General features: G+C 42.0%; 1 protein-coding gene across 1 annotated transcript in view; it reads left to right on the top strand.

The window, feature by feature from the left end:
- The first annotated feature begins 7,142 nt into the window (after positions 1-7,142).
- The window catches only part of LOC111863527 (carbonic anhydrase 2), a 28,333-nt gene continuing 23,101 nt past the window's right edge, over positions 7,143-12,374 (top strand). Inside the window, exon 1 of the mRNA XM_033751101.1 lies at positions 7,143-7,206. The gene's annotated coding sequence lies outside the window, so the exon portion shown is untranslated. The remainder of the gene's footprint in view (positions 7,207-12,374) is intronic.

The following is a 12,374-nucleotide window of genomic DNA, read 5'->3' as shown; positions in this document are numbered from 1 at the left end:
AATAATTTATTGATTATTCGTTGATGATCGCAAAGCGCTTGCCGATTTGCATTTTAGGAATAGGATTCCTGTCCGCTGCCGAGAATCTCTCTAGGGCCATGTGTAGGCTGTCTTCAGGTGCCGTTTTAATTGAGGGATTTGGGTGCGAATAATGGCACCAAAGCGAAATCTTGTAGGAAAGTAACTTATTGTAGATTCTAAAGGGTTCCGACGACGGTGTATATCATTCGGAATTACGGGGTCTTTGTTCTTTAGCCGTCGTCCGGTATTGTGAAAACTAAAGAACACAATATTTCGGAAACAGAAACTGCTTCCGTCCTCAGGTGGGAGACATCTATTCTGTTAGATCCCTTAGAAAGAGCGAACCTCAATTCCGAGGTAACTTACCGTTTGCTAGTCACATTTTATGGAATCGTGTCTGCTGAAAAAGTTGTTTTCAAAAGTAGTTTGATGTGAAGCAGAAGCTTCAAGATATTCATAATCTAATTGTTCCAATACCATCATGTCTTCTATAGATACAAATGGTGCCCACTATAAATCATAAGCTTCTCGCAATTACCCTTCGCTCAGAGGCCACAGAAATGGCTCGGATTCCGTCATCCCGGTGTGCACATAGGTTCTAGCTCAGCATCCTCTTCCGGTACATCGATTTGGAATACAACTCTGGCCCATCAGTATTAAATCACAGCGGCCTATATCCTGTGCTTGCAGATGACTATCTCATGGCGTGAGAAGCGACATCGTGCAGGGTTCTCCTTTCAGACGTGTTTGTTCGATGAATGATTTCTGACCTCATTTATACACAACGAACGAAAGAATTCTTAAATGCGATCCTGAAGCCATGTTTATCTAAACCAGAAATATACATTCCGTTGGGAAGTTTTGCAGCTGGCGAACATTTCGATCGTTATAGATGCTAGGGTGTAGGATGAACGACCAGAGAATCTGATTTCGATTCCTTGTGGGGGAGGGGCTAGATCGGCTGTAGAATCCAGTAGATACAGGTGGCTGTTTCACCGTTTGTTAAGCAGCCGGGGTACGAAGCTGGCTGTTTCTTCCCTTCTGGTTTCTAAGGTTACCTGCACCCCCCATACGCCTTCATGACGTGGCGTGTAATTAAATACTTAAAAATGGGACCCTTTTTGCCTAAATTGAGGTCGTACAGAAATACAAGACCTACTCTGTGTGTGTATCTTTATATTATGTTTGTTTCTATAAATATCTCACATTTTTGTTGCTGTATTTACTTAATGGTGAGTCATTTAACCATGTAATTATACCGAGTAGGTTTTCTCAAGAAGTGGCGGTTCTGACTCGCATTATGCTGTAGAAGTGAGCGGTTCGAAACTCGGCAGGGACACTAGTTATCTTGGCTGAGGTTTACTTGGTTTTCTTCAGATCCCCAAACCAAATGCTAGGATAGTGCCACAACCTCTACAATTCATCAGATCTTTCTATAATTCGACGCTATATAGTGTGAGACACTGACAGCGTCGGTATATAGATCACACACTTGTACGGGTCGGGACATTGAAGACATAGAAAAAGAAGAATATGAGAGGGATCAGTAGATGAAGGATAGGGAGGAGGAAGAAATCGTTAAGAGAGAATGGAGGAGAAAGAATAAAGTAATGAAATGGAGAAGGAGGAAAAATAGGACAGCGATGAGGCGGAAAAGAAGGGTTCTCCTTGATGCCTTGGGTCTAAGATGATTTAATTAATACAGACATATAAGCTTTCACTAAGGAAATAACTTTTCACCTGATAAAGTGGGTAGAGCCAACTCCCGAAACATCGTGTGTATTAAATACGCCTCAGGAAAGATCCAGCACTAGTAATGCAATGGGTGTGCGCGTGTATCCCAGTGTCACAGACCTCTAAGCAATCATTAGAAATATTTTATCTCTTACGCTTCACTTGTGTGTTTCATTTATAATATGAATCAGTGATTCCAATATACTTATGTTAATTATTTAATGCTCTGAATATTGAAAGAATATTACTTTTAATACTTAATTATAAGTATTAATTCTAAGGGGGGCACGCGGTAGCTATGCTACAAGCCGGAAGGTCGCGGAATCGAATCCCGATGAGTTGGATTTTTTCCTAATCCTTCCGGCCGCACTATGGCCCAGGGGTCAACTCAGACTCTAACAGAAATGAATACCAAGAATATTCCGGGGGGGGGGGGTAGAATGCGGCCGGAGCGTAAGGCTGACAACCTCACCGCCATCTGTGAGCCGATTGTCTAGAAAATGTGGGAACGTCAACATCTCACAACCGTATGGGCCTCCACGGGCTGTTACAGGGAAAATTTATTTTTTTACTTAATTCTAAAATTCTGCAGTTTTTTCACCGTTTGTTAGATATCACTGGCATAGACTTACTGCGTACTGTAAACCTGTTTAGTGACAACACATATATTTTCCGGTTTAAACAATACAGCCTAATTAAGATCCTAGGGATCATATGTTCTGCTCATGACATATTAACATTTTAGACAGATTTGGTCTCTTTCTAAGTACAACACCACCTGTACACATGAAGAGGATGTGTTTCCGGGAGTTTCGTCCGTATGTCCAGTGACCTTGAATATTAGTACCATAGAGATGAGTTTGCAAGCTTCGTAACTTATCATTTCACATAATGGAAAATTGCATTACTTTCATTCCGTATCATTCATATTGTGAAAACTAAGTGCCTAACAGAAATGAGTGTCAGGAATCTTCGTGGGGTGTAAAGGGCGGGCGGCGCGCAAGGCTGAAAATCTCACCGCCAACTATGAGCCGATTGTCTGGTCAAGTAGGATTTGTAGTGGACAAAGTGGCGCTGGGGCAGGTTTTCTCCGAGTACTTCGGTTTCCCCTGCCAATCTTCATTCTACCAATTGCACCACAATCACCCTCACCTATCATCTGGGGCTGGTACAATAGGCCAGAAGTGACCGCAGTACAAGGGACTTAGTCCTACCCCACTAGCAATCAGAAATAGTGAACATGTCACCCATCTTAAAAGTGAAAACGCCTCGCTCCAATCTTAACTACAACAATTTCAGGAAACAGTTGATATTTGTCAATAGAAACCAGGATCCCAGCCTCAGGGATCCTCCTCCAAATTTTAACCGCAGAGAAACAAGCAAGCATGCTTAAAAAAAAAAAGTGAACCCTCAGCAGGAAACTACCAGGAGTTGTCCGTTCCGGATCTTCGCATAGCGCTTCAGCAGCTAGGGCTAAGGAATCCGCTGATTGAGGATTTACTTTGGACGTTGCACCAGATGGTCGGTATTTCTCCGAAGGTTTCTGCAGCGCAAGCAGATTCTGGCGGCTGTAGAACTGTCATATACAAAAGAAGGCCAATACTGATTCTAAGTCTTCTAAGTAACCTTGCGGAGCTGAACCCTTCTTGAGAATCCGCCAATTATGTAGCTACTCAAGAACTTCCCAGCATTTTATGGAACCGAAAATTTCTTTACTATGTTCACGAGGGCCCTCCACTGGTCCTTATCCTGAGCCAGCTCGATCCAGTCCATACCATCCCATCCTGTCTCTCTAAGATCCATCTTAATATTGTTCACCCACCTACGCCTTGATCTTCCTAGTGGTCTCTTTCCTTTTGGCTTTCCCACCATTATCATATATGCGTTCGTATTCGCCCTCATTCATGCTACATATCCTGCCAATCTCTCCCTCCTTCACTTGATCATCTTCGTTGCGAAGAATACAAGTTATGAAGCTCGTAATTATGCAGTTTTCTGCAACCTCCTGTCACTTCATCCCTCTTCGTTCCAAATATTCTCCTCAGCACCCGGTTCTCAAACACCCTCAGTCTATGTTCCTCTCTTAATGTCAGAGACCAAGTTTCACACCTATACAGAACCACGGACAAAATTATATTTTTGCCACTATTGATACCACAGCAGCAAATAATGTAAAACTCCGTCGCCAAACCCTTGCTGGTGTACGCAACTCGCCTTCCTTTCCGAATATTTCAAAACAGGGTAGATTCAAGGCCCTCTTTTTTTCTCGTTTCAGCCCTAAGATCTGCACCGCTGAGGTTCAGAAGTCACTGAAAGGGAAATTAAGCCCTAAGAAATTAGTTCGCTCCCGGCTTCCATCAACTCTAATACTACCAGGAGGAGCAGAGGTAGCTCAGTCGGTATAGCGACTGGCTACGGGCTGGACGACCGAGAGGTAGGAGTTCGAGTCCCGGCAGTGTCAAGAATTTTAATTTCTCCATATCGTCCTACCGGCGCTGGGGTTCACCCAACTTCCTATACAATGGGTACTGGTGCTGTTTCTCAGGGGTAAAGTGGCCAGGGCGTGAAGCTGACCACCCAATTCCAACTAGTGCCGAGGTCAAGAAAATGTGGATCTATACATTCACTCCCCCATACGCCTTCATGGCATAATGCTTAATTAGTTAAGCATAGGGACAAGTTTACTTTTACCTTCTTACTGGCAGCAAAGAGGCACGTGGGGAGAAGCGGTTAGGTTAGGCAGCGGTTTTATTGCCTTCTCTAATCGTCCCAACCTGTCCATATTTTTATCGAAACGTTAGGAGTCCTCATACTAAATGTTCTAATCTATATGGTAATGTTTATTGAGACACATTACTATATTAAAGTTCTTGGAATTTTGTTAGTCCTAATCCTTACGTTCACAGTAACGTTGATCACAGTTTTTCACAAGGCTTGAAATGTTGCATTTGATTCGTTATAATATTTTTCCTTCTCGATTATGACATTTTCTGTCATATCCCATTCAGGTCTAAATTAGATTTCTCTTCTGTGGACTGGAACTCTATCACTTTTATTAATTGTTCTAAACTTGAAAGAATTAAAAAAGAAAACTTGCTGCCTCATATTATTGTAGATTTATTTCTGGCACTTTTGATAACATACGCATATGACAACGTGTCTATAAGACTAAATCTTTCAACACTGTAGTCCAGGAGGCGATTAGTCGCTAATCAAATCTTGATATTACTTGTTTCCGTGTAGCTACTCGGTCAATCAGATATTTTTCAAATTTGTTGTTCGCCATCTTGCAAAAATTAGTCCTTCAGCCAGGTATGCTCATGCAGCACATTTTGTCTTCAGATATAATGATATATTTTACATAGTTCATTTCGTTAATTGATATCCTTAAATCTATTAATAACGCATGTCACAATTGTTGAGTTTTTGCGACATTTATGGCATTAAATCTTCAGAATTTTTCTTTTCATGTAGTTTATGTCTTCTTCATTGTCCATGTCCGTTATACTCGTAACTTCTGTATTAATATTTCTTCTTCAATGCTATCAATTATCAAGCATTTTAGTAACTGAAATTAATTGAATTGCTAGTATTATACTTCGTATCTCAGAAGGCGACGACAATGGAATTCGTGAGGTTATACCTGGGCCACCCAGTCACTGGAAGACATAAATACAGGGACCTTGTCCTCCAAGTTGGGGTTGGACGCATGGCTGACGACTTCGTTTTATAAAAATTTATTGTTCAGAAAAATCTGGTAGAATTTTCTAAGGAAGGCCATGGCTCAAAAATTCATGCTTTTCCAACAACGAAAACGATTCGGGTTGAGATGTAATTGTTGAATATTTAGCTTCCTGCAGATTTGGATGTACTCGATGTCTATACGTATCAATGCAGTGCAATCGTAATTATGCTGCAAGAGACTGTCGTACTCACTGCACTTACAGAGGCCTGAAGTCTTTGGTTGCAGATAATACGAGTACTAATTCTGTCGGTAGGTGAATGTGCCGTCAGTAGCCTCTCTCTCGTCACCTGCCGTCGTTTTCATGGAAAGTGGTTGTTGAGAAGAGCTTTTTAAACCTGTGTTTTGTACATTTGCAGTACTGAATTTTATGAGCGGATTGTGAGTAAGCGAAACGAGGCCCAGAAATAACATAAATTAAATGAAATAATTGTAAGATTTGAGGTTTTCACGGCAGTGACTACGAAGAATGCCGTTGTGTGATCTGACATTCCTCCGAAACTTCGGTTCACACAAGATCTGCACGGGGCCACATCCCAGAAGACGGCATTCTAAATGACATAATTCATTTAATTTTTGTTATATAATTATTTCGCAACCAGCTAGGGTAGGATTTCTATTTTCTCCACAACGTCCAGACCGGGTTCGGGACCCACACAGCTTCCTACACAATGGGAACCGGGGTCTTTTTCCTCGGTGGTTAAACGGCCGGGGTATGAACCTGATCACTCACCACTAACTAGTGCCTGCGCCAAGAATGATGGAGCTATACCTCCACTTCCCCATGTGTCTTCAAGGCATAGTGCTTAATTAACTAAGTAGAGGCACAACTTTACCTATTTAATTGTTCTTAAAACGTGGTCTGCAAAAGTTTTAAATACTGCTTGCTATAAATTTGTATATTACGAAATGACAATGTGTTCAGCTTTATGCGTAAAGTATAGGCAAATAAAAATCGAAGTTCACTCTATTGAAATTTCGTATACCAAGTGTTCGCATATGTAGACATTATGTATTTTATCTGGTGAAGTTACCACCATCTCAGACTGTGTAACGTCAAATGACTTGACGATAGTGAACTGGATATGATCTAGAAGGAAGCGGTCATGGCCTAATTTGAAGTATAACCCCGGAATTTTTGGCGGAAAAACTGAGAAAAACCATGGAATATTTTAGGAATTTGATGCCCAGACCGAGATTCGAACAAGGTACTGACCTCGCGAATACAAACCAGAAGCGTTACCGCTTGAATCTCCTTGCTCGGTGCGGTATTACTCTACAGCGTGTGAAATGTCTACATGTTAGAAATGTAACATTTTCAAGAGGACGCTCAGTCAACAATAAATCTAGCCACCAAAAGCTTATTACCCCGTGCGATTCCATTGACGGCTATGTCCGGTCAAATGACGTCTCTTCAGAATTTGTTTTTTATGAATTGATATTCACTTTCAACAAAGATTTTATGAACAGGATTATAGGAGAGGTCTCAGAGACGTCTGAATATTACGTGACGCACCTTATCGTTTTACATTAATGTTATCTTTGTTTTAACGCCACAATGCTTAATTCTGCTGAGCATAAACTAACAACAGCAAAGACGAGGGTCATCTGCCTTCCGCGGCAACAGTCAGTGGCTGTTCTAACGTTTCACAGAGAGGGATTACTGCTCACAGACTTCACAATACATTGCAAAATCTTCTACAGGGAACGTTAGTACTTGCTATATTACATCTATCTCATTAGAATTAACTTGAATGATAATGTTGTAAGTTCCTTTGTTGCTAGTGGGGTGGGACTAAGTCCCTTGTACTGCGGCCACTTCTGGCCTATTGTACCAGCCCCAGATGATAGGTAAGGGTGATTGTGGAGCAATTGGTGGAATGAAGATTGGCAGGCGAAACCGAAGTACTCGGAGAAAACCTGCCCCAGCTGCACTTTGTCCACCACAAATCCCACTTGACCAGAACCCGGGATCGAACCCGGGCCGCTGCGGTGGGAATCCAAAGACTAACCGCTTGAGATATGGCGCGGCCACTAATGAATGTACCATAGTCACAGAATTTTAGATTTTATGAATGTTGATAAATATTGAAAGTTCGAAAATTTTGGTTGTCTGGCGACCGGAGAATTTGGCTGGCTACTAATGTCTTGCTTGACATTATTGAGTTGGTATTTGGAGTTCTGGAATCTGCAGCAGACTAGAGCTATATCCACACATAATTATGGGTCAAAGACCTAATAATTAATTTCTTATTTAAAGTCCATTAGCTGCCTTGTGCCTGTCCACAGTACAGGTTACAGAAATGAATCTTGAGCTCCGAGGGGAGTCTGGGGCCGTATCAAGGCGCCGGAAACTGACGATCCAACTTTTATCTGAAAGCCAAAATATTTGTCTGGTTACCAGATCTTCATAAGTGTATCAATCCTTGAACACGCGCGCGCATATATCGTATAATTTACAATATGGGCCGATATATAACCAACCATATTATCTCTTTAGTATTTTATTTCTGATATATATACATATATATGTTTGTGTGTGTGTGTATTCCTGTGTATACAGTTGCGCATGCCTGCATGATCGTGCGCTTGCGTGCATTTCTTCGACCTGAAATATAATAAGTTTGGTAATAGAGACCGGTTTTTAACTAACGATGCGTGAAATTCACGAAAACGCTGAAGACTGCAAAATTATCTTGACGGAGTTGATTTGCTTTCAAAATAAGATCTGCTGACAACTGATGCTAAAACTCCGCAGCCTTTAGTCCGAAAGCGAATTATACCTACCGAACGACAGCCGCTTGTCGGCGAAGTTAGCGCCAACTTTCGTGTATAGAGAGTGTCGCGTGGTCAGCGCAACGGATTCTCACGGCCGTTGATTTCGGTTTGCTAGACGGGAGTCGCCACTTTTCCATTCAAGTAGCTCCTCAATTATCCTCACGAGGCTGAGTGGACCCCGTTCCAGACCCAGTACTTCTCAGAAAATCTTGTATCGCCGGGAATCGAACCCGGGATCTCTGGATCTGTTGCCAGGAATTCTGACCACTAGACCACAGAGGGGTTCGCTGAAAACTGATACAGGGAATAAAAACAAACTCGTAGATTTTTAAACTCTTCGTCAAAAATCCTGTTTATTTCGAACTCTACGTGTACTAGCCCATAGAAACCTAAAAGAGCCACTAATTTTGCGTAGAGCCGCTAGAGGCGATGAGATATTTCATTTACCACTCCGTGCAAATACTTCCCTCTTTCAGAGAGCTTCCTGTTCAATAAATAAAGTGGGTTGGACCGGGTTGGGCTCTCTGCGCATCCAGTACCGACTTGTATATCAGTGGCTCCCATAATGCTGTGATTTGAAACGTTAACACACGCCATCTGTTGTGAAATGCTTTAATAACTGAGAGCTCAAGGGTGTCGCGACCTCACGCATTTGCCGAGAGGCTGCAGCAAAAACCCGAAGAGGTTAGAAACAATAATACGAGTAAAAACCTACAATTCGTTCCCTTCTAAAGCCAGTAATTAGTATGTGCAAAACATAAATAGTGATAACGATTTCGATTTTTATCATTTTAATGACCTAAAATACTGGAGGACGCATTTAGAAGACCTCGCATGTTATTTAATTGCGCTTTCTTTGATTTCACTTCCAGGAAGAAACGTGATCCAGACACTGAATATACGAGTAAAAGTAGTGTTTTTCCGAGTACTTCCATACAGAGTTTGAAAATTTAATACCTCCTTTGGCCATGCCATAGCTCAGACGGTTCAGACCGGTTCAGACGGTCCCCGGTTTCTTAACGCGGATGTCCGTTTTCAGTCCTAATGCAGTTCATGAGTGATTTGACGTGCGCAAAGTGGCATTTGAGCACATGGTTTTCCCAGTACTTTTTCCCCATGCGAATTATCATTCCATCAATGCGCCATACTAATTTAGCATCAGGAGCTGGTAATACAGACCAGTCTGATCGAGCAATACCAAGAGATTCAGTGTTATTCGTCAAAAAAAAAAAAGTTCAGATTTAATAGAAATGTAATTTCGGGGCTTGTTATGAAATGTCGATGAACCCACCAAATTCTAGGCTTCCGCACACATTGCTGAAACTTAAAAACTAAAATTTTACAAACAAAACAAACTCTGTGGACTGTAGTCTGCAAGCGAACTATACCGACCGAACAACCGCCTCTTGTCGGAGAAATTAGTGCCAACCTTTGCGGATAGAGGGTGTCGGTTGGTCAGCGCAACGGATCCCCACGGCCGTTAATCTCGGTTTTCTAGACCGGAGTCGCTATTTCCTTGAAATAGCTCCTGAATTATCATCACGAGACTGAGTCGAATCGAACCTGGGACCTCTGGATCTGTAGGCAGGAACTCTGACCACTAGACCACACAGCAGTTGTTTTAAAAGAGACCTCAATTCTGTCTTAAAATTCACCGTGTCTAAATTGGTTTTCTAATCGGTGGACAGGAAGGGATGTACAAATAACATGGCCTCAGAACAGCTCATATCACAAATTTCTTTATTTCTTCAGCGTCCTGTTCTGAAACACCTCAAATCTCTATTCTTCCTTTAAAGCCGGAAAGTATGGAACGGAAATAACCTGAGAATTTTTGTACGGATTGTTAGTTCCAGAATCTTCTGAATTCCCAAAAACCACGTATGCAGGGTCTAGTGATCAGAGTTCCTGGCTACAGATCCAGAGGTTCCGGGTTCGATTCCCGGCGATACCAGATTTTCTAAGAAGTGATGGGTCTGGAACGGGGTCCACTCAGCCTCGTGAGGATAATTGAGAAGCTACTTGAATGGAAAAGTAGCGGCTCCGTTCTAGAAAACCGAAATTAACGGCCATGGGGACTCGTTACGTTGACCACATGACACCATCTATCCGCTAAAGTTGGCACTAACTTCGCCGAAAAGCGGCGGTCTCTCGGTCGGTATAGTTCGCTTGCGGACTAAAGGCCACGTAGTTTACTTTTTTGGTTTAAGATACTAGTTGCAGTGTCGATGTATCCACAAGAAGGAACATGATCGTGGGACTATAAGGAATACTGTCATCTGGAAAGTGATGCCGTGTAGTCTGATGGGAAGTTCATACGGAGTCACTCCTCAGAAGACAGTATACTTAGAATATGATGATAAATTTAATCTGATAGAGGTGGAGCTTCAGAACATGATTCGGCAGGAAAGTAATAAGAAATTGAACTCGGGTAATGCTTGCTACCATTCAGTCCAGAACCTTTTGTTTTCTCGTCTGCTGTCTAAAAACATAAAAATTAGAATATACAAAACTATAATTTTGCCTATGGTTCTATATGTATGTGAAACTTGGTCTCTGACATTAAGGAAGAAACATAGACCGAGGGTGTTTGAGAACAGGGTGTTGAGGAGAATATGTGGACTGAAAAGAGATGAAGTGACAGGAGGTTGAAGAATATTGCATAATGAGGACCTTCACAACCTTTACTCTTCACAAAATATAAATAGAATGATCGAATCAAGGACGATGAGATGGGCAGGCATGTAGCACTAATAGGGGAGAAGATGAATGCATATGTAATATTGGTGGGAAAGCCAGAAGAAAAGAGACCACTAGGAAGACTAAAGCGTAGATGGGTGGACAATATTAAGATGGATCTTAGAGAGATAGAATCGGATGTTATGGATTAGATTGATCTGGCTCAGGATAGGAACCAGTGGAGGGCCCTCGTGAACATAGTAAAGAAATTTTCGGTTCCATAAAATGCTGGGAAGTTCTTGAGTAGCTGCACAATTGGCAGCTTCTCAAGAAGTGCTCAGCTCCATGAGTGAGTGGGTGAGAGGTGGAGCTAGTTACGTTTCGGTGATTTGGCAACAAAGTTGCTAAGTATATGTACACGTAGGTTTCTAGCAAGTATGGAATACAGAAGTCCTCTATACCGAATCCATGAACTTTATAAGTTTAGGTTTATTTTATACAGTATATTTAGGACTACTAAGTGTCCCGAATTATAATGTCCTGTCCTGCCAGTCAGAAACATATTTTATAGCAAGATGATTTACGAACTGTGCATATTTTTTAACTTTTTTTTTTCGTGTGCCCAAATAAGGAATACACGAAATACTCCGCTCTGTTATTCTTGGAGTTTGCCTGGTATTTTAGAGCTGTTTGTTCAGAAGGGATGGACTGGTTATTGGAAACAAAAATACTTATGTGCTCTTTATGGACAATCTTCTCTGAAGATCGAGAACAGTTGAGAGGACATTAATTAGGTAGCTTGTAGAGACAGCGTGATCTTGAGGATGTTGTTTGGAGCATGTGCATCATGGGTCTTGGTTTAGCATTGTTTAACCTTCGTTATTCTACAGACAGGTCGTTAGTTAGTTTCTCCTTCCACAAGCAGAGCCTTCCGAATCTTTCCCAACTCTGAAAAAACATTTACATTATGATTAAGAGATACGAGAGGGGCACGTAGTTGATTGAGGCACTACGCTGCAACTCGGATGGTCGCGGGTTCGAGTCTAGATTAGGTGGATTTTTTAATTTACCTAATCCTTCCAGCCACACTCTGGCCCTTGGGTTGACTCAGCCTCTAAGAGAAATGAGTACCATGAATATTCCTGTGGGGTAAAGAGAGGCCGGTGAGGAGGCTGACACCTCACTGCCATCTGTGAGCCGATAGTCTAGAGAAAATGTGGTATCCTCGACGTCTCACAACTTTACGGGCCTTCACGGCCTGTTACAGGGATAGCTTTACCTTTTTTTAAAGACACGGGAAGCAAGAAACCATCCCCAAAACTGGTCTCACCTTAATTAACTACCTGGTGGCTGAATCCAAAACTTCAGCGCAGCTAATACCAAGTCTGTCACTGGACACGTTTTGAGACAGCTGCATACGTCT

This window comes from Cryptotermes secundus, unplaced genomic scaffold, assembly GCF_002891405.2.
Source record: "Cryptotermes secundus unplaced genomic scaffold, Csec_1.0 scaffold89, whole genome shotgun sequence".
Taxonomy (NCBI): domain Eukaryota; kingdom Metazoa; phylum Arthropoda; class Insecta; order Blattodea; family Kalotermitidae; genus Cryptotermes; species Cryptotermes secundus.
This window is presented reverse-complemented; position numbering and strand designations above follow the sequence as displayed.